The sequence below is a fragment of the Gobio gobio genome (genome assembly GCF_949357685.1).
Source record: "Gobio gobio genome assembly, chromosome: 1".
In the NCBI taxonomy this organism is placed as follows: Eukaryota; Metazoa; Chordata; class Actinopteri; order Cypriniformes; family Gobionidae; genus Gobio; species Gobio gobio.
Genome location: NC_137097.1, coordinates 79,168,814 through 79,195,053, shown reverse-complemented (window position 1 = coordinate 79,195,053; position 26,240 = coordinate 79,168,814). Strand labels below are relative to the sequence as shown.

The following is a 26,240-nucleotide window of genomic DNA, read 5'->3' as shown; positions in this document are numbered from 1 at the left end:
AGTTTTCCACATAAAACCTGTAACTTATTAATAAAAGAGCAATTTTCTGAACTGTATTGACTTATGTTCTGTTGAAGAAGCTTGGATGGATGTTCTTGATGGACTTAAACTTGCTGGATCTTCATCAAAATGCAATATATGTGCTGACAACCTGTTAAACCAGGGGTGTCCAAATTCTGTCCTGGAGGACTGCTGTCCTGTAGAGTTTAGCTCAAACTTCTATGATATTCGGTATCTATGATATCAACTTCTAATCCACTTATATGATAATGAAACTTCAAAATATTTGGCAAATACAAACAGTGACAAAATTTGAAGATGGAAATTCTATAACCGTATTCCTTTAAGAGATCATAAGGGTCATTTTTTATTTAATTTCATGAATGAGATGTTCAGATGTTGACAAAATGTGCCATTTCACTGGTGCAACTTGGGTGCACACTAACTTATAAAATACAAAAATGATTGTATCCTCAATTATATAATATTCCAGGAAATTACCAACATCGTAAACATCAGTAATATCAATGGATTGTGGTGCTAGTTGGTGTTTCACTGTGAAACATGACAAAAATATAATTATTTAATGATTTAAATAATTTTTTAGTTTTTTTTTTATTTTATTTTTTATTTTAAGAAAGCAATAATGGACAAAATACTCAATTAGAGCTTTATTTAGGAAGTATATAAAGCATTATAGTACACAAAACAGTATAGCAAAACAAAAAATATAATTGTGAGGGTTTTTTTATTACAAACTACACAGTATTTACAAAAAAGGGCTGGATTTCCCGAAACCTTCTTAACACTAGGTCGTTCTTAAGTTATACCTTAAGGTGTACCTTAACATTAATACGTGTTTCCCGAAACGATCTTATTTAAGAATACCTTCTGTAAGTCATACTTTCGTAAGGTTGGACTGGACCACTCTTAGATATACCTTATCACTATTGACAGTTCATTCCACTAGTGGCCACCACTGTGCAAAAAGCTTCTTTACATGTCAGTCTATACGAATATAATTCTGAAGTTGTAATATACACACCCAGTGTTCAATTAGGCTAATTTAATTGTTTTTTGTTTTAGTTTTTTTGTATGCAAGGATTAAAATTGTCATTACACTAATGGTTGTTAGCTTTTTAATTATATTATCCAAAGGTACATCAGCTGGCAAACCATTATGGAGTGTATTTAAAGGGAATGATTGTGGAGGGGAGTTTGGTCAAACTATGGCAGCGATACAGTAAATAGTTGTGCTAAATCAAAGACGCCGCCGTCCGCGGAGCCATTTCTATGTGCACTATTTCATCCGTGAAAACTTTAGTCCCCTGCCTACCATGTCCAAAGCTGCAATTCAAAATGAATTTCGCCTGCCACGACAGCAAATTCAGCAGCTTTTAGATCTTGTTTAGACCAACTTGTCGGAGCGCCCCGAAAATCAGCTGCCGCCACTCTTCTCTTTCTTTCTTTCTTCTCCGCTATAGTAGCTGTTGATTATGTTTCACGTGTTGCGCCTTTATTGAGTAGGTCATCCAGTAACAGAAATTAGTGATTTACACCAATAATGTGATGCGGGAAATCAACTCTGCTTGTGGAGTAAATGAAGGCTATGGCAAAATAGGTAGGCTATATTATGATAATATAAATGGCATACGAGGTTGCAGGTTCGCACAATCATTTCAAAATTTTATAAATGATCCACGGTGTTGAATTAAGTTTGCAATTTGGATTATATTTAATCTCACGAGATCTCACGAGTCCTGATAAATGCAATTTCAACTTCTGAAGTGCTTCTATTATAGGCTAATGAACACCGCTGTCTCACATAAGGCAGTTAAACAGCCCCTGTGTAATCGATTTTTGAGCCATTGATAAACAAATTCAGCACCGCCGCCACGGACAGCACCTGCAAACGTCGCACTTAAGAAGGTATACCTTAAGCAACCTCCTAAGGTATAGTTCGGGGAACACGCCTAGAAATGGGATACCTTTAGTTAAGTTATACCTTTAGAGTCTTCGTAGCGCGCTAAGAGACAACGTTATCGGGAAATGCAGCCCAAATCATGGTTGCAATAAAACAGAAGAAAAAAAATTGATGCGTTATGATTTAATGTGTCAGTATAAAGTCCAAGACCACTGGGATGAAGGTTAGCATCAGTTATAATCAATGTTGAACAACAGGGAAAACCTCAACCTATATGTCAGTGCAGCATATTTTAATGTTAAATGTGAACAAAAATTTTTAAAAATTGCATACACACGTTATCCTTTATTAACATCATGTCTACAGTGGGATGAGATGGAGCTAAACCATGTGGGCATATCACCCTGTAGGAGCAGGATTAGGCACCCTAGTGTATTCATTATTGGACCTTTTACCTTTTGGTCCATTTTGTAATTTTCGTATTGCCCTTTTAAAAAACTCACTGAATATGTGCCACACATATTCAAATGAACCCATATTTGCAATTTTCAACATCTCATTGGTGTAGCATCTTCCTTCATTTGCTTCTACCACTGTGTCAATCATCTGAAGTAACTCACTGACCTGCCCTATGTTATTCATATCTCTATTGTTAATGACGTGATATCGGCCCCCACATCTGTCTATTACACCAGTCAGTAATGTGTTCCTTTGTATACCTGAATCTAATTCCTTACGATTGCATTCATCCCCATGGGTGAAGACGATGATAATGTGCTTCGTCACATGTTTCCCAAAAACCTTCTCTACACACTTCAACATGTTTTTCTCCTGCTCTGTGAACCGACCATACTCAAAGATTAAAAGGAAAGCATGAAGCCCTCCTTCAGAGTGATGCAAACTCCTTCCAAACTCTTTAGCTAGTGTGTCCTGTTCAAGTTTTGTGTCGAAAAATCCAGGCGTGTCAATCACAGACACCATCCTCCCATCTATGTTTGAGCGTTCCACACTACTTTAGTAATAGCATTCACATCTTTTTTAGACCTGAATACTTCTTTTCGGAAGATGGTGTTTCCTGTTGCGCTTTTCCCAACACCAGTCTTCCCTAGGAGCAATATCTTACGATGAGCGAGATTGTTGTTCTGGTCAGAGGACGTGGTCCCTGTAACTGTTCAAAACGGAAAACAATATCAGAAACCCATCACACTTTGTCATGTCTTTGTAATTATTGGATATTTTAATCAAATGCATCACCAGTTTTTTGGAAGAATAATAAATATATGCAAATAGTGTAAGAGTGCACATACGGGTGTCCTTACATGTCTACATTTGACACTTTTATCCAAAGAAACTTACACTGAATTAGGGTCATTCCATGTGAAATAAAAATTCCCTAGCTCAAATTTTTACAATTTTGTTTATATATATATATATTGTGTACTGAGTAATCCACTATTTTGAAGGTGGATTCAAAAAAGAAAAGGCAAATTAAAGGCACAAAAGCTCAGGGCAAATAGCCCAGGGAGGAAATATTCATCCATAGCATTTTAGTTTTTGCTTTCTTCTTTACTTATGTTTTTTTTTCCAAAAGAAAAAAGGATCAAAAGTCAACATTTTCAACCAGGGACCTCCGAACACCGGGATGACATGTAATAACTTACTTTTATCAATTCTAAACTTAAAGCTGCTGTCCGTAACTTTTTTTGTGTTCAAGATTTACAAAAAATATATAATGAGAATGTACAACATGAATCCATTTTCCAAAATGGGTTTTTGTCTTACCCTGAATCATGGTACACTTATAATAAGTGTTTATATTGGGACTATTTCAGGCCAGACTGGTAGGAACCGCTGCGGAGGAGCACAGTCCCTGCATGGCTCACCATAGACATAAACAGAGAGAAGTAGCTCCGGCAGCAATGTTCTTCCGCAAGACGCATGCAGTTCTGTTTATTAACCGCTAGAGAGCAAAAACTTACGGACTGCAGCTTTAACTCGTTACCTTAGCATCATCCCTTACCTGTAGCGGGACAGGGCTGGCTCTGATCTCTGTTGGGTAGGACCTCTGCCTGTAAAACAGAAGGTAGTTGCTTCACAAAGGATACGATACTGTATGGGTGTATTCAGAGAAAAGGCAAGCTTTCAGGCCAGTAAATTAAGTAACCAGTAAATTGAACTGGGTACCCTTACAAAAAAGATTTTATCAAGTTTACTTAAGTAATGTTCAAGTATATTTTTAAGTATACTTTATGTAGTAGGTATACTAATATCAATGTACTAGTAGTAAACTTGTAAACTATCATAATAATAAAAATGTACTACAAGTAGTAAAATAGTAAACTACTAGTATATTAATATGCTCACTTGTAGTACAGATGCAGTGCAATTGAGAAAACTAATTGTGTACTTAAAGTTGACTACTGTTACACTTATAGTACACTTAAATGTATACTTTTATGTACTAAAAGTGGGCCAATTTAGTCCCAAGCAGTATTGAAATAGTACACGTACACTATGATTTGTACTCTCAGTAAACTACTAGTTTAGTAGTTTTATAATGCAAGTATACTTGTAAGTTCTTTACATGAACATAACATCATACTTATAGTTTACTATGTACAGTATATATTCTTTTTTCACTTTAAGTATACTACTTTGTTCCTATTTAGGTATTAATTTTTATACTTGAGATACCTTCAACTCTTTCTATTTCAAAAACACTTTATTATCGCTTCATGCATCCTTTTTATCAACACTTGAATGTGGGTAAGTTCCATTAAAAAAAGCAACATTTTAGTCAAAGACTTCATCCGGATCAGATTCAGAATGATGATCAAACACAGATGGAGTAAATCGAGTTCATCAACACCTTCAAAGCTTCACAGTTGTTTCCTCTTCATGGGTTCAAAATTTAATTCAGTAACATTAGGTAGTTATTACTTATATGTACTTATTATTACTTATCGCAATAATTTCTTGGCCAATTTATCGTCCAGAAAAATGTGTTATCGTGACAGGCCTAACAACAACAAAAAAGATAAACGTCAAAAACATAAAACTCAAATTCTCAGAATTGACCCAGAATCATTGGAGAGAGAACCAAGAAGCAAATAATTTTTAGCGCAAATTGAAACTTCAATTGCAAATACAATTCAGATGGTAAATATAATATAGTAAGTTGGGTGCCCACCTTAGAGATAATCACCATATTTATAATGAAAGCATCATTGATATTAATCATATTATATAATAAAATACCATTTAATGTTACTATTGTAAACCTATATTAAATTATTATGGGATCTCCTTCAATGCTTTCATAATGTTTACTATTTAAAATAATAATTTTGTTTCTGTATTTTTAACTGTAATGATAGTATATTTACAAACTTTTCTTAAGTGATTGTTTTGAACAAGTATTGACTTAGACATTATTTAAATCATTTTATTTTAGCTAAATTATTTGTATCTGTGTCTTTTGCCTCATGCAGGTTTTGCCCCATGTGTCTGTAAAAATGCACCCCTTATACATTTATACGATTTTTAAACAAATAATACTGATTTTTTCCAGCAATCATACACTATAGCCTATAGGAGCAGTGCAAAGCACATGTTTTCTTAAGGTGTGCCTTTAGCCCTGTTCTACCCAGTTCAGATTAAAAGGGTAAACAATGAATCCCATCAAAACGAAAGTAAAACAAATAGTAGGATGCGAGGAATCAGAAAAACAGAATTTGCCTTAATAGCTTTACAAATAAACTACGCTTAGTTACCTTTTGGGTCTGGTGTTGTTCTTGAAGACGACATGATTAAGATTTGGTGTTAGTTACAGCAACATCCCCGCAGCACTGGCCTATGTCTTTGCAGTGCGCGTCTGCGCGAACAGATCACGTGACTGGGAAATAGGGATGGCGACGTCACACACCACGAAAATCTAGGGATAACGTGTCACATTCATTTAAAGCAGCACTAGGTAACTTTTCAACCTTCATAATATATTTTCAAGACTCTTGTGATGATACATCGACTTACAATAGGTTGAATGACACGTCTGCCATAGCCTGACGGGGTCTGTATCGTTTTTAAACGTACTTTTAAACTTCGGGTTTCGGGTAGTAACCCGAGAAAAAAAAGAACTACAAAATTCGACTGCTTTACGGCATATACGTCACTTCCACCATCACCCCCACTTCCTTAAATTCGGACGTGCGAGTGTTAGCCTATGTATAAACGGCGTGTACAAGTTTGGTAGGGGCTACATTCTCGCAAGTAAATACATAAGACGTACAAAATCATATTTTAGGATACTGTAACGCGTGTGTCCGGGCGAAAAATACAGATAGCTCACTCAACGCAACTGAGTCGATGCAAACACGGAGGCGATTGACATCAAATAGCCCGCACTTTATTCCCCGCGGAACCCCCACGAGAGTCCGGCACAAACTTCACTTCAATCCACAGCATTACCCAACAAAACAAAAATAAATGATTGTTTGCAACAGAAGGCAGAAAATAATCCGCACACATGGGAGCTCGAGGCACAGTGTTCATTCACACACACACACACACACACACACACACACACACACACACACACACACACACACACACACACACACACACACACACACACACAGAACGCAGGTGCTCCAACCGGGGCGAACGCTCTTAAAGGGGCCACACTATTTTCCTACTCGTTACAATACCTAACATGTCTGTGATATTTGTTTATTTGTCTTGCCTCAAGCTAAAATGCAAATCGACTTTTCAAATTTGAAGATTCATCTATGGTAGCTTGATATTATATTGACGATATATGGTTATTACCTACCACTCAAACATTGAATTGAAGTATCATATAGATTCTGTAAAACGGTATCCTATAGGGCTCGGGCGCTGCGTTGCATTCTGGGACGTGGCGGCCATGTTGATGGCCTCGCGAATGTAAACATACAGCAAATCGAACGAGGAGAAGCAGAGTTGGGAGAAAGAAAAACTATGTTAAAATCCCGAAAAGGATGTGGAATTTACCGGGATACGTTAAATAGGGAAGCCAGGGACCGGTATATGGACAAAATCGGAACTATTAACGGTTTGGATTCATATGAAATTTGCAGTTCACAAATGGATGGGTTCAGGAGCTGCAGATCATGAAGCCTATGTAACGTTAACCTTTTACCTTGAAGCATTCTGCACCGTTCTGTGTTCTCGGGTTGCACTACTTGCAAATAAACACTGAAAAATATCTGATTGTGTGACACTTCTTGCTTTTGCACATTATATTGATTTAAGTATATTTATTTTGAAGATTGTGGGTATGGATGCAACAGACACTTATGGCTGTATTTAATGCACATTTATTTTATTTCAACGCTAGGGCTCATGTTTGTCAGAGCACAACATACATACACAATCTTATAGAGGAATGTCATGTCTTCGTCCTTGCTTGGCAACACCATGTGAATCGGTACTTTATCTGACAAAATAGTGTACTTGTTGCGGACGGTTACAATCACCCTTTCCACGTGAATTCGGAGGTGGGCATTTTTTCTTGTGCTCCCCACATCTCTTGCATCCAGCTGACAGCGTTCTTTTGTGAAAGCAGGGATCTTTACCTCGGCACACATAAGTCCCACACACTGTCCTTTATGTCAAAGCCGCGATCAGCCAACACCATATCCCCAGGTAACAGTTTGTCTTACAGCCGACGACTCTGTTACCTCGGATACTTGGTCTCCGTGGTTGCGTCTCCAAGCAGGAAAGAGGTGGAAAGTTAATCCATTTTCGAAAATTTTCCCATGGCGATTATGTGATCTAGTGTTACACCCCACAATGCAGCAACGGTTTACCATGGTTTCCAATAATAACGCCAAATTAAGACACACGACTGAGGGGGAGCACGTCTATAAACAGTGCATAAACAGTGCGCAGTAGTCCGAGAAGCAGCAAATAAGGCCATCAACATGGCCGCCACGCAAAGTAATGACGTCATACGCCCGAGCCCTATAGACTAGACTACTATAATGACGCTGGCTTGTAAACGTGAGCATCGCGATCATTTGGCGTTTGAAAAAAAAAATTAAACCCATGAAATTATATTCATATGACATGCTGAAACATATGCCACTGTACCTGGGATGAAGACATTTCACACGCGATGCAAGCAGAACACCTGCATGTGAACTCCTCCTGCAGTGTTCAGGGCTATCATAGTTGTCATGCAACAAATGCACGTGCAATGCATCCCCTGATGCAGGATGACAGTTTACGACAGTAGTAGAGAACAATACTGTTTCCCAACTGTAGGGGGAGCCCGAGAGCAAAAGTTACCTAGTGCTGCTTTAACAAATAACAAGAATATCACATCCTTTTGATATACATTAAGGAATAATAAAGGAAGTGTTTGACATTTTTACATAGCAGGCTACTAAATATTTAATTACCTTTATCTCAATGCCATTTTAGTCAATAGTAATATCATATTTCTTATAAGGCAACATCCCCGGTCTCCTCTGTACAGCTGTAATGAATCTGTCTTTCATTAGTAGTGGAGTGAGGAGGTCCTCTGCTGGCGGAATTGTGTAACTGCAGACTTGCTTTATTAAAAATATATAAATTTTAGATGGGAATTTGGCCTGTTTCTATTTTCATGCTAAAATAAATCTGTATAACAACGCTAATGTGACATACTTAATCATTTTCAGACATTTATCAGCTACTTTATGGAAGCAGTAATTGCTTTTTGAGAATCAGAATCAGAAACAGCTTTATTGGCAGGTATAGTTTTGCATCAACGACTGTTCCTAAATACTTGTTTTCATCTACAAATTCAACTATCACCTCCTACTCTAAAATCAAAAATCATTTATTTGGTTTTACTAGTATTTAGCTGAAGGAAGCTGGATCGACTCCATTCAACAAACTCGTCCACACATCTATAGATACTGGACTTCATCTTCAGGGATCAAGCCAACGATTGCTGTATCATCTGCGTATTTAACATAACTGGGGAGATAGTACTACCCTGTGGGGCCACTGTGTTAGTAACAACAGGGGAAGACAAAGCAGAGTTTACCCTGCACACTGCAATCTATCAGTCAGAAAAGACTCAAGCCATCTAATGAATCTAGTATTCACACCCAGCTCAAACAGTCTTGCCATCAGAATGTGTGGTCGTATGGTGTTTGATTGTGGTTGTATCTCTCTCTATTAGTGTTACTCGATCTTAGCGCTACATTCGAAACTATCGACCACAACATTCTTTTGAATAGTGTCACGGCCAGCTCGTTCTCGACCGTTACATAAAGAGGATCACACATGCAAAACGAATAGTTTGACTTGTAAGATTATTTATTAAACACAAATAGTGATCCATTACAGAAATATAACAAAGTCTAGGGATTTAAACAATACAGGGGGAAAATAATCCAATTGGTGAGGAATGTTGATAAGTGATAACTAAAACAGAAAGCAACAAAGTGGAGCAAAAATGACTTCTCTGGAGATGTTCCCCCAGAGGAAGTACTGATGAGCAGGTGGAAACAGCTTTTATACCCTCCGCCCATAAATTAATCAATTAGGCATGATTGTCTGCAGCCAATCACACCATCAGAAAGCAATAGGAGACAGGGTCGTAACACCTTCCTCCTCAAAAAGATTCTGCAAAGAATCCAAAAAGAAAAATTAATTTAAATCAATTCATGAGAACAAAGACAATCATCAAGTAGTAATCGATCATGAAGCATCTACCACTCCACTCCATCTTCCAACACTTCTGGGCCCTAGAAATGCAAGAAGAGAGAGACGAGAGAAACATGCAACAGAAATCATGACGTTACACTCTAGAAAGGACGTCAGCTATCACATCATCCTTTTCTCGTGCATGCTTGATTTCCAGGTGGAAAGGTGTAAAATAAGACTCCGTCGCATCAGACTTATTTGCGTCAGTTTTAAAACTGACTGAACTGAATGTCCCACGATGGGTTAACACAAACTCATCAGCCATGATAGCAGCTTCAGAAAGTTTATTCACCTTGTGTTCAGTGAGATATGTAGCTACAGCATGAGGAACACAGTGCTTAAACTCCTCCAAAAGCATCAATTCTCTTAACTTCTCTTTAGTTGTGACTTTCATAGAATTACACCATCGATCAAACAAATGTTCCTTTTCTCTTGCAAATTCAATATAAGTACACTCGTCAATTTTACTAAAATTTCAAAATTTTTGGCTATACGCCTCAGGCACGAGTTCATATGCGTGTAACACAGCAGATTTCACCACATCATAATCACCACTCTGTTCCAGGGTGAGAGCAGAATACACTTCCTGTGCTTTACCTGTGAAAACACACTGCAACAGCAAAGTCCAAAACTGTTTCGGCCATTTCAAGTGTAGCAGTACGGTTTATTTCTGCCGGGTTATTTAATATGCTGGGGGAGTGCCCCTTTAATTGCGTTCCTTCTGTATATAAGGGTGTCGCTATGGGTGTGCGTTCTCTCTGCGTCATTTGAGCGAGACACCGTGCTTTCCGGCAGGGACGCATGACTGTTTGTACGGTAAGAGCTGCTGGGTGACTAGTATGGTTTGCTCGTGGGTTTGTCTCACAGGGATTACAGGGGTTTTCTTGTTAAAGGTTGGACAGGGGAACTTTGTGGGATGCTGTCGAGCGGATGCCGTCAATTTGATGCGTGTTTAACACATCACAGCTTTGGTGCCGTGTGAATCGCACTACAGGTATGTTTAACAGTGACGAAAACATATGATTGCTAGTAGCTGGGCTGGCCAAATTAATATCTTGCATTATATTTTATATTTAAGGTGCGGGCCAACGTGCAGGGGACGTTACAGTGGGCTCTGGGTTCATCTAAAGCGGATGCTCCTTTTGCTGTCTGCATTGTTTTGCTTCCGGTTTCGCATCATTGGACTTGTCACAGTGACTAGTCCGTTTTCAGTGTTTAGGGACGGGACTACGAGTTTGTCTGTTCCATTGAACCGCCAGACGAGCATCACTAACTCATCTACTCAGTTTCAGATCGAGTGTTGTTGATACGCTGCGTCTGATTTCCTTGTCCATCGTTCATGGTGTTGAACGCGCTACATCAGCTGGGCCGATGATTGTGGGCCGTTGGTGTGGTATTCTTTTATCATCGATTGTGTATTGTGAGTAACCAATCCGAATCAAAAGCCTCCAGTGGTATTTAAATATGAGATAAAGCCACCTCACTGTCACCATTATTTTCTGCAGTGTGTTTCTGTAAACCTATGTTTTTTTTGTGAATTGATTGTTGTTGTGTGTTTTTTTTAATTTGATTTAAGTTGGGTATATTACATATATTCTTTTTTTTGTGAATGATCTTTTTCAAGTTTATTTTTGGTTTGTTTATTTCTTATGTGTTGGTGGCCTAAGGGCAACATATAGAATGTGTTTCTTTTCGTGATCAGTGTTGGTTGTTTTTTTTTGCCCATTTCTTTCCACTTCAGCATTGTCGGGTGACCGGACGCGGCGCCTCGATTCCATGAACCAAATTGCTGTGGCGAACTTTTAAAATTGTTTTAGATTGCTGTTGCCTGTTGTTCTGTTTGTTTTTTGATATACTTGGCTTACTGTGTGTGTGTTTGTGTTATTATTTTTTTTCTTTTTCTCTCTCTTCAGAATTGGGGCAGCCAGTTACAGAGGATTAGCGTCTCTTTCCGGTTGTGGTGGTGGGTTCTTTTGCCTGAGTGCTGTGCTCACAGTGAGGTGTGGCGTGAGTGTGCAGTGAGTGTGCAGTGAGTGTGCACGCATGATTGCTGTATCAATTCTGTCAAGGAGAGCCAGCGCCCCATTCTGAAGTGAGCGTATGTGTGTCATTTTGTGCATAGATTCGTTTTGAATTATAGGTGTTGTCGTGTTAAATAAAATGATATCTTTCTATTACTGAGAACAATAAAGTGTTTTATTGTTTATACTCAACCCATGTCTGATACCTGACTCTGATATAACGAACCTCTGAGCCTTGCTCGTGGTTAAAGGGCATGTCCCCGGAAATAGGCCCCGGGGTGGCGTAGTCGGTAACTTTTCTTTAAATCTTTAGTGTACCTCTAGTCCAAGCTGCCACATTTGGCGTATAGTCGGCAGGGTGTATTCAGTTGTTCAGATTCAGACTTGGGGAGTTTTTTTTTGTTTTTTTGTTGTTTTGTATGTTTGCAGAACATTGGTGACTGTGCAGTGGGGTTTTTTGACTGGGTGAGTACCCTTTTCAGCAGACTTATGGAGAACGAACTACAAGAAATGAGGGATTTAGTAGCCCAGTTAAGGGCAGATAATGAGAGACTGCGTCAGGAGAGGGCGACTTTTGAGCAGCCCGATCCTGGTGCAGCCTCTGCTAGCACGACGCGCCCTTCTACGCCTCGGTCAGCTGATGTGGGTGCTGGCATGGTGGAACGATTCGTGTTCATTCCGAGAGACAGACGCTGTCCAAATTTTAATGGCAGGTCTGGTATCTCTATTGACGAGTGGGTTGAAGAAGCTAGAGCGTGCATGCGCATTCGTAATATGACACCCGCCGAGCAGGCCTTTTTCCTGTATGATCATCTTGAAGGAGAAGCCCGAGACGAGATTAAATATCGGTCAAGTACTGACAGGGGTGACCCAGACAAAATCATTTCTGCGTTGCGTGAAGTATATGGTTGTGCGGAGTCATATATCACACTACAGGAAACGTTCTTTTCACGGCGGCAGCATGAGGGAGAAACGTTGTTAGAGTTCTCCCTGGCCTTGTTGAGTCTTTTTGAGAGGGTGAAAAGCCAGTCGCCGCACGTTATTTCTAATGCCGATATCGTTGTGAGAGATCAATTTGTTGAGTGTGTGTCTGATAATGCACTTCGTCGAGAGCTGAAACAATTGATAAGACGAGAGCCCACTGTAACGTTGTTAGAGGTCCGGGGAGAAGCAATCCGTTGGGAAAGGGAGGGAATGCCAGGGGGGGCCAGGGGTCGAACTCAGTTGGTCCCTTTAATAGGTGGGTTCCAGTTCGAGGTTCGGGGAGGTCCAGGCCCGGCTCGGGGAGGTCAATTGTCCGAACTTGGTGAGCTGCGAGAGATGCTGCGTCAGCAGCAACAGCAGATCAATCTGCTCACTCAAACTATGACCCGTAACCAAAATTCCTTTTCACGTGGTCGTGCGTCTCATTCAACCCAATTGATCTGTAGAAGGTGTCAACAACCAGGCCATTTTGCACGAGAGTGCGACGGGGAACGTTGTCCCCCTCTTCCCCCGTCGCGCCCTCTTGTTGCCCCCTTGTCCAGTCAACCAAGGTCATTGTCTGGCCCTAATCCTTCGGAAAACTAGTTCCTTCCGGGCTTAGGAGCCAGAGTTCGGTAGGGAGCACACGTGGCTCTAATGTTTTTAATGGTAACGAATCGGCATCCCACTTGGTTTCCTCATGTCCACACCTTATTGTTAATATTGGTGGTGTCCAGGTACCCTGTTTAATAGATACTGGTTCCATGGTGTCAACCATTACAGAAACTTGTTTTCGGTTGAGGTTTGAGCCATGGGGCCAGGATCGCCTGCGGTCATGTCACTGGTTGCAGCTCCGTGCAGCTAATGGACTTGAAATTCCATATATCGGCTACCTCGAATTAGACATTGAATTGTGCGGTAGTACAGTCCCTGATTGTGGTGTGCTGGTGGTCCGTGATCCCCCCGGTGGTGGTACTGACACCCCGGGCATTCTGGGAATGAATGTGCTCGGTCGCTGCTATCGGGAGCTTTTTGGCCGTCATGGAGCCACTTTATTTGAGCTACCATTCGTGGCTCAGGATTCTAAAATTACCCGGGCATTTCAAGATTGCCAACAGGTCACTCATGCTTCAGATCGCAGCAGTAATGCTAAGGTAAGAGGGCGTAGCGTGTGTCGCATTCCAGGCGGCACTTTGAAGTTTGTGACTGCAACGTGCTCCTCCTCCCTTGCAGGCAAAACTGTGCTATTTGAGCCCTTTGAGACTGGTTTGCCTGCGGGATTATTGGCCTCACCCTCTTTAGTGCAGGTAAATGCTGGTACTGTTTCGGTCCCCGTCGTTAATGTCGGCACCATTGATGTAGTGCTTTATCCTACTACAGTTATAGGAAAGTTGGGAGAAGTACATTTAGTGGGTCTACCCTGTGGTCTGACTGAAGTCTCATTGGTGACGGCTCAGGTGGCTTCCTGCGAAGCTTCTGCTATGTTAGAACCTATAGATTTGGTCGATTTAGGAGGGTTATCGGTTGAGGAACAGGAGCAGGTTAGGGTTCTCCTTCATGAGTACCAAAATGTGTTCTCAATGCACGAAGGAGACTTAGGTTGTACTAACCTTCTCTCCCATGAAATCCCCTTGATAGACGACACTCCGGTCCGACAGCGTTACAGACGCATCTCGCCATCAGAGTACGAGTTGGTAAAGACCCACATTAGCCAGTTGCTTAACTCACAGGTAATTCGGGAGAGTTGCAGCCCATATGCCTCTCCAGTCGTCTTGGTGAGGAAGAAGGACGGTAGCCTGCGCATGTGCGTAGACTACCGTCAGCTCAACTCCAAGACGCGTAAGGATGCGTTTCCATTGCCTCGTATTGAGGAGACATTGGATTCATTGGCAGGGGCCCACTGGTTTTCTACTTTAGATCTGGCCAGTGGGTACAACCAGGTCCCTGTCTCTGAATCCGATCGTCCTAAGACTGCCTTCTGCACGCCCTTTGGGCTATTCGAATGGAATCGGATGCCCTTTGGTTTGTGCAACGCCCCAAGCACGTTCCAACGCTTGATGGAGCGGCTCTTTGGCGACCAGCGGCACCAATCCGTCCTGTTATATCTTGACGATATTATAGTGTTTTCTTCATCGGTGCAACAACATCTGCAGAGACTAAGGATGGTGCTGGATCGTTTGAGAGCCGAAGGCCTCAAAGTAAAGCTTGAGAAATGCGCATTTTTTCGTGAGAAGGTAAGGTATTTGGGGCATGTTATTTCGGCCCAGGGAGTAGCGACGGACCCAAGTAAGGTTGAGGCTGTAGCTCAGTGGCCTTGTCCTACAACTGTGGCAGAGTTGCGAACCTTCTTGGGTTTTGTCAGCTACTATAGGCGTTTTGTAGAGGGGTTCGCTAAATTAGCGGCCCCATTACACAAAATAGTGGCCGAACTAACTCGAGGTAAGTCAGGTAAGCGTAGTCAGGAATTGACAGCTGTGTGGTCCTTAGAGTGTGAGGAGGCATTTCAGACTTTGAAACGTAAACTTACGACTGCACCAGTCTTGGCGTATGCAGATTTTACGCAACCTTTCATATTGGAAGTCGATGCCAGCTATGCCGGGCTGGGAGCGGTGTTGTCGCAGGAGGTTAATGGGAAGGTTAGACCAGTTGCCTATGCTAGCCGTGGCCTTCGTCCGGCTGAGCGAAACACTGCCACATATAGCTCTATGAGGCTTGAGTTTTTGGCCCTTAAGTGGGCCATGGCCGAAAAATACAGAGAATACCTGTTAGGGCATAAATGCGTTGTACGTACTGATAACAACCCGTTGAGTCACCTGGCTACGGCCAAGCTGGGTGCTACAGAGCAGAGGTGGGCAGCTGAATTGGCCGCATTTGACTTTGAAATTCAGTACCGGGCAGGTAGAACTAACCAGAATGCTGATGCACTGTCGCGGCTGCCTTCAGCAGTGCAGACAATTGACAGTAGTGATTCCTTGGGGTTGGTTGTGCCAGAGCTATTGAGGCGAGTTGTGAGTATAGAACCAGTGTGTAACATATAGATCCACTGGAGGCAAATGTTCAGAACCCATGTGCAGCATTTATTTATCCAAACATAAATCCTAACATAACTCAAAACTTGGCAAAACAACAAACAAAACTTGGCTTGACAATAAACTTGGCTTGATTAAACATAACAGACTTGAGAACACTCACCACCAACGGGTACAACGTTAATAACAGACAAAGACACATGGCAAACATGAGGGCTTAAATACACACAGACTAATGACAAGACAAGTGACACCTGTGAACAGTGATGAGACAATGAACCAATGACAGGACAAGACACAAGATCACATGAGGGCATGGGATTCACATGACACTGAAACATGACAAAACCAGGAAGTGCATGACAAGACTGTGAACATGACACTAAAACAAAGCAAGAACATGATAAACTAAAACATGAACAAGGAACATGAACCAACACCAAACACCCTGTGACAGATCCCCCCCTCTATGGGCGGCCCCTGACGCCCAAACAACACCAACACATCAATAACCTAACAAAGAGTCTTAACAAAAAGTCTTGGGGGGCGGTCTTGGGGGAGGGATGGTGGGCCAGGCCCGTGCAGGGGCATCGGACCCAGACATGACACGGCCGGGCCTGGGAGCGTGGGCGGACCTGGACCCTGTGGCGTGGGCGGACCTGGACCCTGTGGCGTGGGCGGACCTGGACCCTGTGGCGTGGGCGGACCTGGACCCTGTGGCGTGGGCGGACCTGGACCCTGTGGCGTGGGCGGACCTGGACCCTGTGGCGTGGGCGGACCTGGACCCTGTGGCGTAGGCGGACCTGGACCCTGTGGCGTGGGCGGACCTGGACCCTGTGGCGTGGGCGGCCATGGCGGCAACGGCAGTTCTACAGGCCATGGCAGTAATGGCGGTTCAGGGGGCCACAGAGGCGTGGCCTTCATGGCCTCCATGTACCCCTTGCCCCCCCCCAAAATTTTCTTGGGCGGGACAGTGGGGCCGTGGGCTGGAGCCTGGACGGGGCCGTGGGCTGGAGCCTGGACGGGGCCGTGGGCTGGAGCCTGGACGGGGCCGTGGGCTGGAGCCTGGACGGGGCCTTGGGCTGGAGCCTGGACGGGGCCGTGGGCTGGAGCCTGGACGGGGCCGTGGGCTGGAGCCTGGACGGGGCCGTGGGCTGGAGCCTGGACGGGGCCGTGGGCTGGAGCCTGGACGGGGCCGTGGGCTGGAGCCTGGACGGGGCCGTGGGCTGGAGCCTGGACGGGGCCGTGGGCTGGAGCCTGGACGGGGCCGTGGGCTGGAGCCTGGACGGGGCCGTGGGCTGGAGCCTGGACGGGGCCGTGGGCTGGAGCATGGACGTGGGCTGGAGCATGGACGTGGCTATAATAGTCCTTTGCCTCTCCTACCGTCCAATCTGAGCCACTTAGAAACAAAATAAAATCAATGCATTGCCAGAAGCTGCAGGGGTGTTCCTCTGATGGCATGAGGGCTGCAATGTCAGAGTCCAAACCGGAACAAAAGCACCTCTTAAGTAAGGTCTCATTCCAGGGCAACAAATCCATGAACCGAATAAAGTCTCTGACATAGTCCCCTATGGGACGCTGGCCTTGACAAGGGTGGGCAATGGTAACTGCTGGGTTCATAATGGCGGTCTGTTATTCTGTAACATATAGATCCACTGGAGGCAAATGTTCAGAACCCATGTGCAGCATTTATTTATCCAAACATAAATCCTAACATAACTCAAAACTTGGCAAAACAACAAACAAAACTTGGCTTGACAATAAACTTGGCTTGATTAAACATAACAGACTTGAGAACACTCACCACCAACGGGTACAACGTTAATAACAGACAAAGACACATGGCAAACATGAGGGCTTAAATACACACAGACTAATGACAAGACAAGTGACACCTGTGAACAGTGATGAGACAATGAACCAATGACAGGACAAGACACAAGATCACATGAGGGCATGGGATTCACATGACACTGAAACATGACAAAACCAGGAAGTGCATGACAAGACTGTGAACATGACACTAAAACAAAGCAAGAACATGATAAACTAAAACATGAACAAGGAACATGAACCAACACCAAACACCCTGTGACACAGTGCAGGCTACCACTTTGAGTGCAATTCAGGTCTTGCCGAGCCGTTCAGCACTTGACCTGGTGGCCTTACAGGAGGCAGACCCTGTTATAGGGAAAGTCTTAGGGTTTTGGAGGAAAGGGCAATGCCCAGGGTCGCAAGAGCGGAGACTTTTTCCTAAACCGGTGACTATGCTCCTTCGCCAATGGGATCGGTTTGTGCAGCAGGAGGGCCTATTGTATCGCAAGGCTTTCCGTCCTGACGGAGGGGAAGTGGTGCTTCAGGTGGTAGAGATCCAGAGATTTTGCAGTCAGAGATTTTAACATCATTACATCAGCATCATGGACATCAGGGCGTTGAACGCACCCTTGAGCTGGCACGGCAGCGGTGCTACTGGCCGGGTATGTCCGCTGATGTGGCCCGCTGGATTCAGCGGTGCGAACGCTGTCAGCAAGCCAAAGATGTGGCACCAGTTGCCCGAAGCTACATGGGGCATTTATTGGCTTCTCGCCCTAATGAAATAGTGGCTATCGATTTTACAGTTTTGGAGCCATCTCAGGCCGGCCAGGAGAACGTGTTGATAATGACTGACCTTTTTAGCAAATTTACTGTGGCACAGTGAGGTGTGGCGTGAGCAGAGGCGCTGGAAGTCAGTCACAGCTGGGGGTGCTGAGAGAAAGTCAGTCTATATAGTGACATCACACTAAAAGCTCTATTCTAAGCGATATTCATTTTTTAGAATTAATTTGAATGGCCCAGATAATTTAGATTTAAGTTATTGACAATATTTTATACTCAATTTTGAACGTTGTAAACTACAACAGGCGGCAAACTTGAATACTAACACACTTTTTGTCGAAGCAGCCACAGCAGCAAACAACACTGAACTAATGCATAAAAACGGCAAATGCATGGATGCGGGTGAGAGATGTGACTCACGTCCAGGTTATTATAGTTTATACGAATGACAGTTCTGATACAAGCACTTCATACTGTACAGATCACAAATGTATCTGGATACCGATACACAACGTTCACTCGGCGGAGGTCATGAGAGTCAGACTGTTTGTCTCTTGACAAGAACCAACATTGCCCAGGCAAAATTAATAAATGAGGCCCTTATAAGAACCCCACACAAGCAGAAAGCCATAACGATGATATAGCTGTAAAATGCACACAAAAAGAATAGACAAACCCATGATACGCAATTGAAAAAGCAGCATTAACAAGTATAGACCAGTTTAATAACTTTAATTCACACAACTGCTGAATTAATGGGTGATGGTAAATATTTCAAAGAGCAGAAATAGATAGAAAAATAGCCAACTTAAACTAAATATTATAAACATCAGAGCAACTACAGAAATTACGCACCGAGAGAGAGAGCGAGAGAGAGAGAGAGAGCGAGAGAGAGAGAGCGAGAGAGAGAGAGAGAGAGAGAGAGAGAGAGCGAGAGAGAGAGAGAGAGTCTCAATGCAACAAAAGCTGACAGGCTAAACCACGCCAACCACTAAAGCAGACTTAACGCAACTGGCCACAAATCACAACCAGAGAGACTAAATATTATACAAATATTCTGCATGGCAAGCTGACACGTTGTCATATGCGGAAAAAAACAGCATTTTACCTTATGACAATTTTGGCACTCCAAACGTGGATTTGCGCTCTGGAGTAATGCTGATAAAGTCCCTCATGAGGTCCTGAACATTAATGTGATCCAAAATGTCTCTGTGGACATGTAGTAATGCCATATGAGTCAATCTCTTCTGAGTGACAGAATTACGCAGCCAAGTTTTCAGACGGCGAAGTGCAGAGAAGGATCTCTCAGAGGAAGCAGTAGACACAGGTAAACAAAAACACAACTGGAGCAGCTTCTCCACCTCCGTAAAGAGTCCTCTTTTTTGTGGATGAAGGTTTGACATATAAAGTCCAAGTTCCTGGACTGTGCGGAGTGTTTCTTTTTTAGTGAGGTCGCCCAGCATCCTCAGTTGCAGATGTAGAGATGGTCTGTCCATGTTACTGGGAAGCTGAAGGGAATTCAGGTCGGCCTCTGTGCACACTGTCCCCTTTGCGGAATCCATGAGAATTTGCTCCCTCTGTGCAGCAGTAGTCATCCCAGCTTGGTCAAACCTGCGATTGATTTCTGATGTCACTAGATCAAGTGCCTCATGGTATTCACGTCGCCACAGTGACTCGCCCTTTTCTAACACAACATCCTCCACCGCTGTCGTGCTGCGAAAACGAGCTGGCGTCCTGCTTGTCCTGCTAGAGCCAGGCGGCAATTTGAGGTTGTTCGCTGATGCACAGGCCTTTGTTTTTGCAAAAATCTCCTCCACAGCTTTCTCCTCTCTTAATGCGCATATGCGTTCTTTGAGCGCATGTATGCACTGGAGCACACCAGAAACACTTGCTTGTGCACTCTGCAGACTTCTTGCTACGGCCTCGCAAGGCCCAAAGACTGCCTCACAACAGAGAAGACCAAAAACAGTTCTCCCCTTCATAGCTTGCTTGAGAAGCCCAGCTACTTTTGCCCGTATCTCACCACGAACACCTGAATCATGCTGGAGTGTGCGTAGTGTTTCCAAAAGTGGGCCATAGGCATGGCAAATCCTGGATATTGCTTTTGCCCTCACACACCACCGTGTTGGACACAGCCCAAGAATGTTGCACACAACATCTTCATCACCAAAAAAAGACTGGTAGACATTTTGGCGTTTGGCTGACTCTCTGATGAGTGTGGCGACGCTCTGCACAAAGTTAAGTACATCTGCTATAAGACGCACATCCCGTGCTACCTCTTGCAGCGCCAGGTCAAGAGCATGGTTGCAGCAGTGTACAAATAGTGAGCCAGGGCAAACCTCCTTAAGACGTGCTTGTACTCCAGAGAATCGACCAGACATGTTACTGGCACCATCAAAACAGTAGCCTTGGAGTTTTTCCAAAGGAAGGTTCAGCCGACAGAAGATGTCCTTGATGCAGAGAAAGAGGGTTTCAGATGTTGTGTCAGGTGCGTTATAAAATCCCAAAAATACACTCTGCTGGGAAAGGTTTGGATCCACATAGTACAAATGACAAGAGAACTGCTCAGATGACGCAATGTCCGTTGTTCCGTCGGCAGTCAGCCCATAGTAATGAGAGTCAGATGCCCCAGCTACTATCTTGCGCTGAACAGCATGTGCAAATCGTTCCAGTATTTCGTTTTGCACTGTATCTGACATCCAATTCCCCTTTCTGAGCAGCCAGTCGCGGGCTGCAGGTAGTGAATATGTGCGCTCCAGCATAAGTTGCCATAACACTCCATCCCGATGAGAGTGGCCTCTCAGAGGAAGCCCTTCGCGGGCTAAAAATTTGATTGACCTGAAAGCCAGCTCCAGAACCATCCGAGCAGTTTTTTGTTCCTTTGCCACAATATCAGACATCAGAGCATTAATTGGTGTGCTGCTTAATGCTGCAATTTTGTTTAGAGATTCAAGATGAAAAGAAGATTTTTCATGCACTCTAAATTTTTCCACAGCCTTTCGCCAATTTGTAAAACCTCCTTTCACAAATGTCGCGTCAGATCTTGTCCGGTCCTCAATAATTAGCTTCTTTGCAACAGCAGAGCAACATGTGAAGCACAATGCTTTATCCGTCTCTTTCACATAATGAAGCCATTTCCATCGCTGAAACCAACCTGAGTTGAATGATCTCGCAAAGTTTTCAGTCCCAAAACGTCTGGATGGAAAGTTAAAATCCTTTGGCTGAAAAGGCTCCACAAGTAGGCATATGCTGACAGCAGTGTTAGCAGCTGCCTCTTCTGTTGGCGCTGTGTCAGCGCAGGCGGGTTTATCCGAAGAAGGGCTAACGTTGACGGAGTCGCCAGCGGTTGAGTTGGACACGGAGTTGGTGGCAGTTGAATCATCCACGCTCGTCCTTGAAACTTTTATTTTTTTAGGGTTTTTAAAAAACTCAGAAATTCTCTTTTGCGACATGCTTAAATTCACACAGCGCTCCGTGTGTCTAACTGAAATTACGTCCCTCATTCACGTTGCACGGCAACGATAGTCTACATTTGATTGGTTAATACACATCTTGATTTTATTTGAATAAATTCAACTCAACTCAACTCAAACATATATCTGCACAGTCTCTTTTCATAGAAAAATCTCATATATTCCAGTATAAATATACAGTATATAATAATAATATATATATTTTTTTCCAGCAGTTAAACAGTAGCCCACAGACAGGGGGTGCTGCAGCACCCTCAGCACCCCCACTTCCCGCGCCACTGGGCGTGAGTGTGCAGTGAGTGTGCACGCATGATTGCTGTATCAATTCTGTCAAGGAGAGCCAGCGCCCCATTCTGAAGTGAGCGTATGTGTGTCATTTTGTGCATAGATTCGTTTTGAATTATAGGTGTTGTCATGTTAAATAAAATGATATCTTTCTATTACTGAGAACAATAAAGTGTTTTATTGTTTATACTCAACCCATGTCTGATACCTGACTCTGATATAACGAACCTCTGAGCCTTGCTCGTGGTTAAAGGGCATGTCCCCGGAAATAGGCCCCGGGGTGGCGTAGTCGGTAACTTTTCTTTAAATCTTTAGTGTACCTCTAGTCCAAGCTGCCACACAAGGATAGAGTAACACGTTCAAAGTGATACAAATATTTCTCTATTTCCTTTTCATAAAATGGCGGAACTAATGATGATTCAACCGGCCGCGGTACAACAGGAGGCACGTCAACTCGGGCAGCTTCTGCCTCTTTAACTGACAACTCTAACTCCAACTTCCTTAACTGAAACGCTCGATCATCCCGTTCTCTCTCCAACTCAAGTTCCAGTTTTCGCACAACAAATTCTCGTTCTACCGCTCTCTCTTTCATAGCGCAATCCTCACGCTCAGCACGGATCACAGAGTCTAAATACAGCTGTTTCTCTTGCAGGGACATATCTAGAAATTTTGATTCACTGTCAACCTCACAAGGAGAAAACACAAAAGACTCACTAGGAGCAATCAACTCAACGTTTATCTCCAAAACTCCTCTCTCTACGAGTGATCACCTCAAAGTAGACACAAGTGTTTCCTTCAGTCGCTTATCCTAAGTAATGAGATCGATACTGAAGCGTTCAGCGATTTGTAACAACTGCTCCTTTGTACATCTCTCAAGTAAAGTTTCTGAGGGACAAGCAAAGAAATCCTCGCTCGTACATACACCTATACTACATAAACACAAACAAAACAACCCGTTCACACACATGAGATGGACGTGTTAACGAGAACTACAACTCCCATAAGCCACTGCTTCGAAGCGGAACTACTTCCGTCTATTACGCCACCTACAAGGAATGTTGCTAAATGATAACTAAAACAGAAAGCAACAAAGTGGAGCAAAAATGACTTCTCTGGAGATGTTCCCCCAGAGGAAGTACTGATGAGCAGGTGGAAACAGCTTTTATACCCTCCGCCCATAATTTAATCAATTAGGCATGATTGTCTGCAGCCAATCACACCGTCAGAAAGCAATAGGAGACAGGGTTGTAACAATAGACTCGACAATTATGTAGGCATTAGTGGAATTGTCATGGTTTAAATTATACCTATGTGACCGTTATCAGTTTGTAGCAGTAAATGAAGAGATGTCACACCGATCACAAGTTCAGTATGGAGTACCGCAGGGCTCAGTGCTAGGACCATTGCTCTTCACCCTGTACATGCTACCACTGGGAGATATCATTAGGAAGCATGGCGTTAGTTTTCACTGTTATGCTGACGATACTCAGCTCTATATTTCTTCACGCCCTGACAAACTTACCAATTCACAAGATTAACAGAATGCATAGCTGATATAAAGAATTGGATGACCAGTAATTTCCTGCAACTTAATTCAGAAAAAAAAAAAAAAAAAGAATTTTTAATTATTGGACAAAAAGCTCCACAAGTAGTAGCCTATAATACTGTCTAACACTTGATGGTTGCTCTGTCAAGTCCTCGTCGTCAGTGAGGAACCTGGGTGTGCTCTTTGATACCAATCTTTTGTTTGAAAGCCACGTTTCTAGTGGTCGTTCCTGTTTTGATTGAACCACAGCTTTCACGCTTCTCTGGGGTAATGCATCCAGCTGCCACAGCTTCTGTACATTATGGTAGATATCATAATGTGGGCATTTAAAGGAAATGTAAGAACAAGATGAAGAATAGCTAGAGAGGTCTCTTGCAGGACCCAGCCAAGTTGGGTCTTGATTGCCACAGGGGCTCCAGGAGAAGACACTTTCACAGGTTGTGTTGGGATGATAAGGTGTGTATGATCAGCCCCTAGAAGGAGCAGGGATCTTACTTTATCAAGCTGTTTAAGAGGAAGCCGACAGAGGTGTGAATAGCGCCCTGGAGGGATTTCACAGGGTGAGAATGTTCTGACAAGGATAGCTGTTTAGCAGTGAAGGCTTGACTGATGTAATAGGACTTATTAGGATGCGCTTTTGGAATAAGGGTGAAGGATACAGTGGCTCCTTTAAGAGTCTGAACCTCCTGTCTCACAGTTCTCAGATGCAGACGCTCTGATTTCCCTTCTAACTGAAGTGTTTGGGCAGGATGCAGGAGGACTGTTCTTTCAGACCCATCATCCAGTATAGCGTTAGTGTCTACGGATCGGTTTCCATTACGCAGGGTCACTACCTTCAACAGCACCTCATTGCAATCACTACTGTGGTCAAGATAGAGGTTTTCTGCTTGCTTCTGATTAATGTTGCATAGGATGTGTAGATGTTTCCCATTTCACTGACTGCATCGTCCCTTCAGGTCACATTGGGTTGCAAAGTGATCTCATGCACATCACCAACAACATCTCTGTTCCTTGATCCAGCTAGTTTTCTAGTTTTCTTTTGGCACCATGGAGTATGGTTGTACATCTTAATGGGTGAGGAGGTGGTGGCCTTTGCCGGATAGGCTGAGGTGTTCTTCCCTTATGGGCTGGCAGCGAGCTTCCTCTCGTAGCCAGTTGGAAAAATCCAGGAGGTTATAGGAGAGGGGACCTGGTCTACTCAAACTCTTGCATCTCTTGAACTGGCAGAATTGCTCAGGAGGTAGCTTCTCTAGAAGCCGCTCAACATGTGAACCACAGGTAAGCTCAGAGAGACCTTCAGAGCCCATGGACTGAAGGAGACCCACAAGTGCCTGAACTCGGAGGGAAAATTGGTCTAGGCCTCTACCATCACCTATGCAGATAGCAGGCATCTCCATTATAGCTTGGAGCTCCTTCAAAGCAAGCTGTCTAGGTTGACCATAATGCTCACCCAGGGCCCGTATAGCTTGAGTGAAAGGATCTGGGGCATAAACATAAGCCAGTGCAAGTCTCCTCGCCTGATCTACCTTTAGATGATCTAAAACTTAGAGTTTGAAAAGTGTTTACAAACAGTAGTGCAATTTTTTTTTTAACATAAATTATTTTTAATCATTCAGTTTATCTGATTAAAACATTGCTGGATATCATGCTGAAAGTCACATGGTTACTTAAATCAATGATTTTCGTGAGATCAGCAAACGCATACAATACTACTACATGATGATTACATCTGTATCATCAACAAATAGCCAAAATCATCTGACCAAGTTTTCTCTTGCTGTTCTCACCATAACAAACACAGCTACAGCAACCAGAGAAGATCTAATGTTAAAAATTCAAGGGTCAGGAGCCCAACGCAAACACTGATCACCATAATGGTGACTTTGTTATTTTCAATAAAACATCAACATCTAAACCTCTGTTGATTCTCAATAAGAGATTCTGTAGACGTCTGACTAGTCAGTCAGTCTGGCTAGTAATGTGCAAAGCTGGTAATGCTGTTTGTGGAGTTGTTTAATCCTCCTCTGATGAGATTTTGTGATGGTGAACGTCTCAAGTTGTCCACCACTGGGCAGCAGAGACTTTGAAATGTGAACAGAGGTGGAAAGTCCAGGTTCAGAAGATAATAAGTCCTACACCTGGATTTGCTAAGTAGCTCAGTTTTTCAGCCAGGAGGTAGAATTAATTAGTGAAATCAGCTGACTGAGTTCATGAGTTGAAAAAAAATATGGCAGGACTTTTATTTTCTGACCCCTGGACTTTCCACCTCTGATTGTGACCACATGGTAAGATCACTGTGAGTTCAAAATGTTGACTGGGTATATACATATAGTATGTGTGTTGCAATGGAGTTTGCTGTCAGATCACAATTCTGAACAGCATCAGTACTTTTTTTTTTTTTTTTTTTTTACATATTTGTACTTACTCATTTGTATTTATACAGTACATTCATTTTTGCAGAAATGTGTTACATGTAAACTGAAAATGGAAGAGCAATAGGAAGATGTGTAAGAAGATATGTATTTTATCTGAGCCACAAAATCTGTTGTAGATTAAATATGGAGTCATCTCAGTCTGTTTTTGCATGTCAAAAACATAAACATTTCTCATTGTTTTAATATGCAGTTATGCAGACTATAAATTGAGAAGAGGGAATGACAAAAT

The 26,240-nt window shown here is 42.9% G+C and overlaps 1 long non-coding RNA gene across 1 annotated transcript; it reads right to left on the bottom strand.

The window, feature by feature from the left end:
• Positions 1–634: 634 nt before the first annotated feature.
• On the bottom strand, positions 635–5,821 carry LOC307129985. Its single transcript, XR_013816980.1, has 3 exons — positions 5,698–5,821; positions 3,945–3,993; positions 635–3,092 (listed from the first exon to the last, which is right to left on the bottom strand). It is a non-coding gene; the product is annotated as an uncharacterized lncRNA (long non-coding RNA).
• Between the last annotated feature and the right edge of the window lie 20,419 nt (positions 5,822–26,240).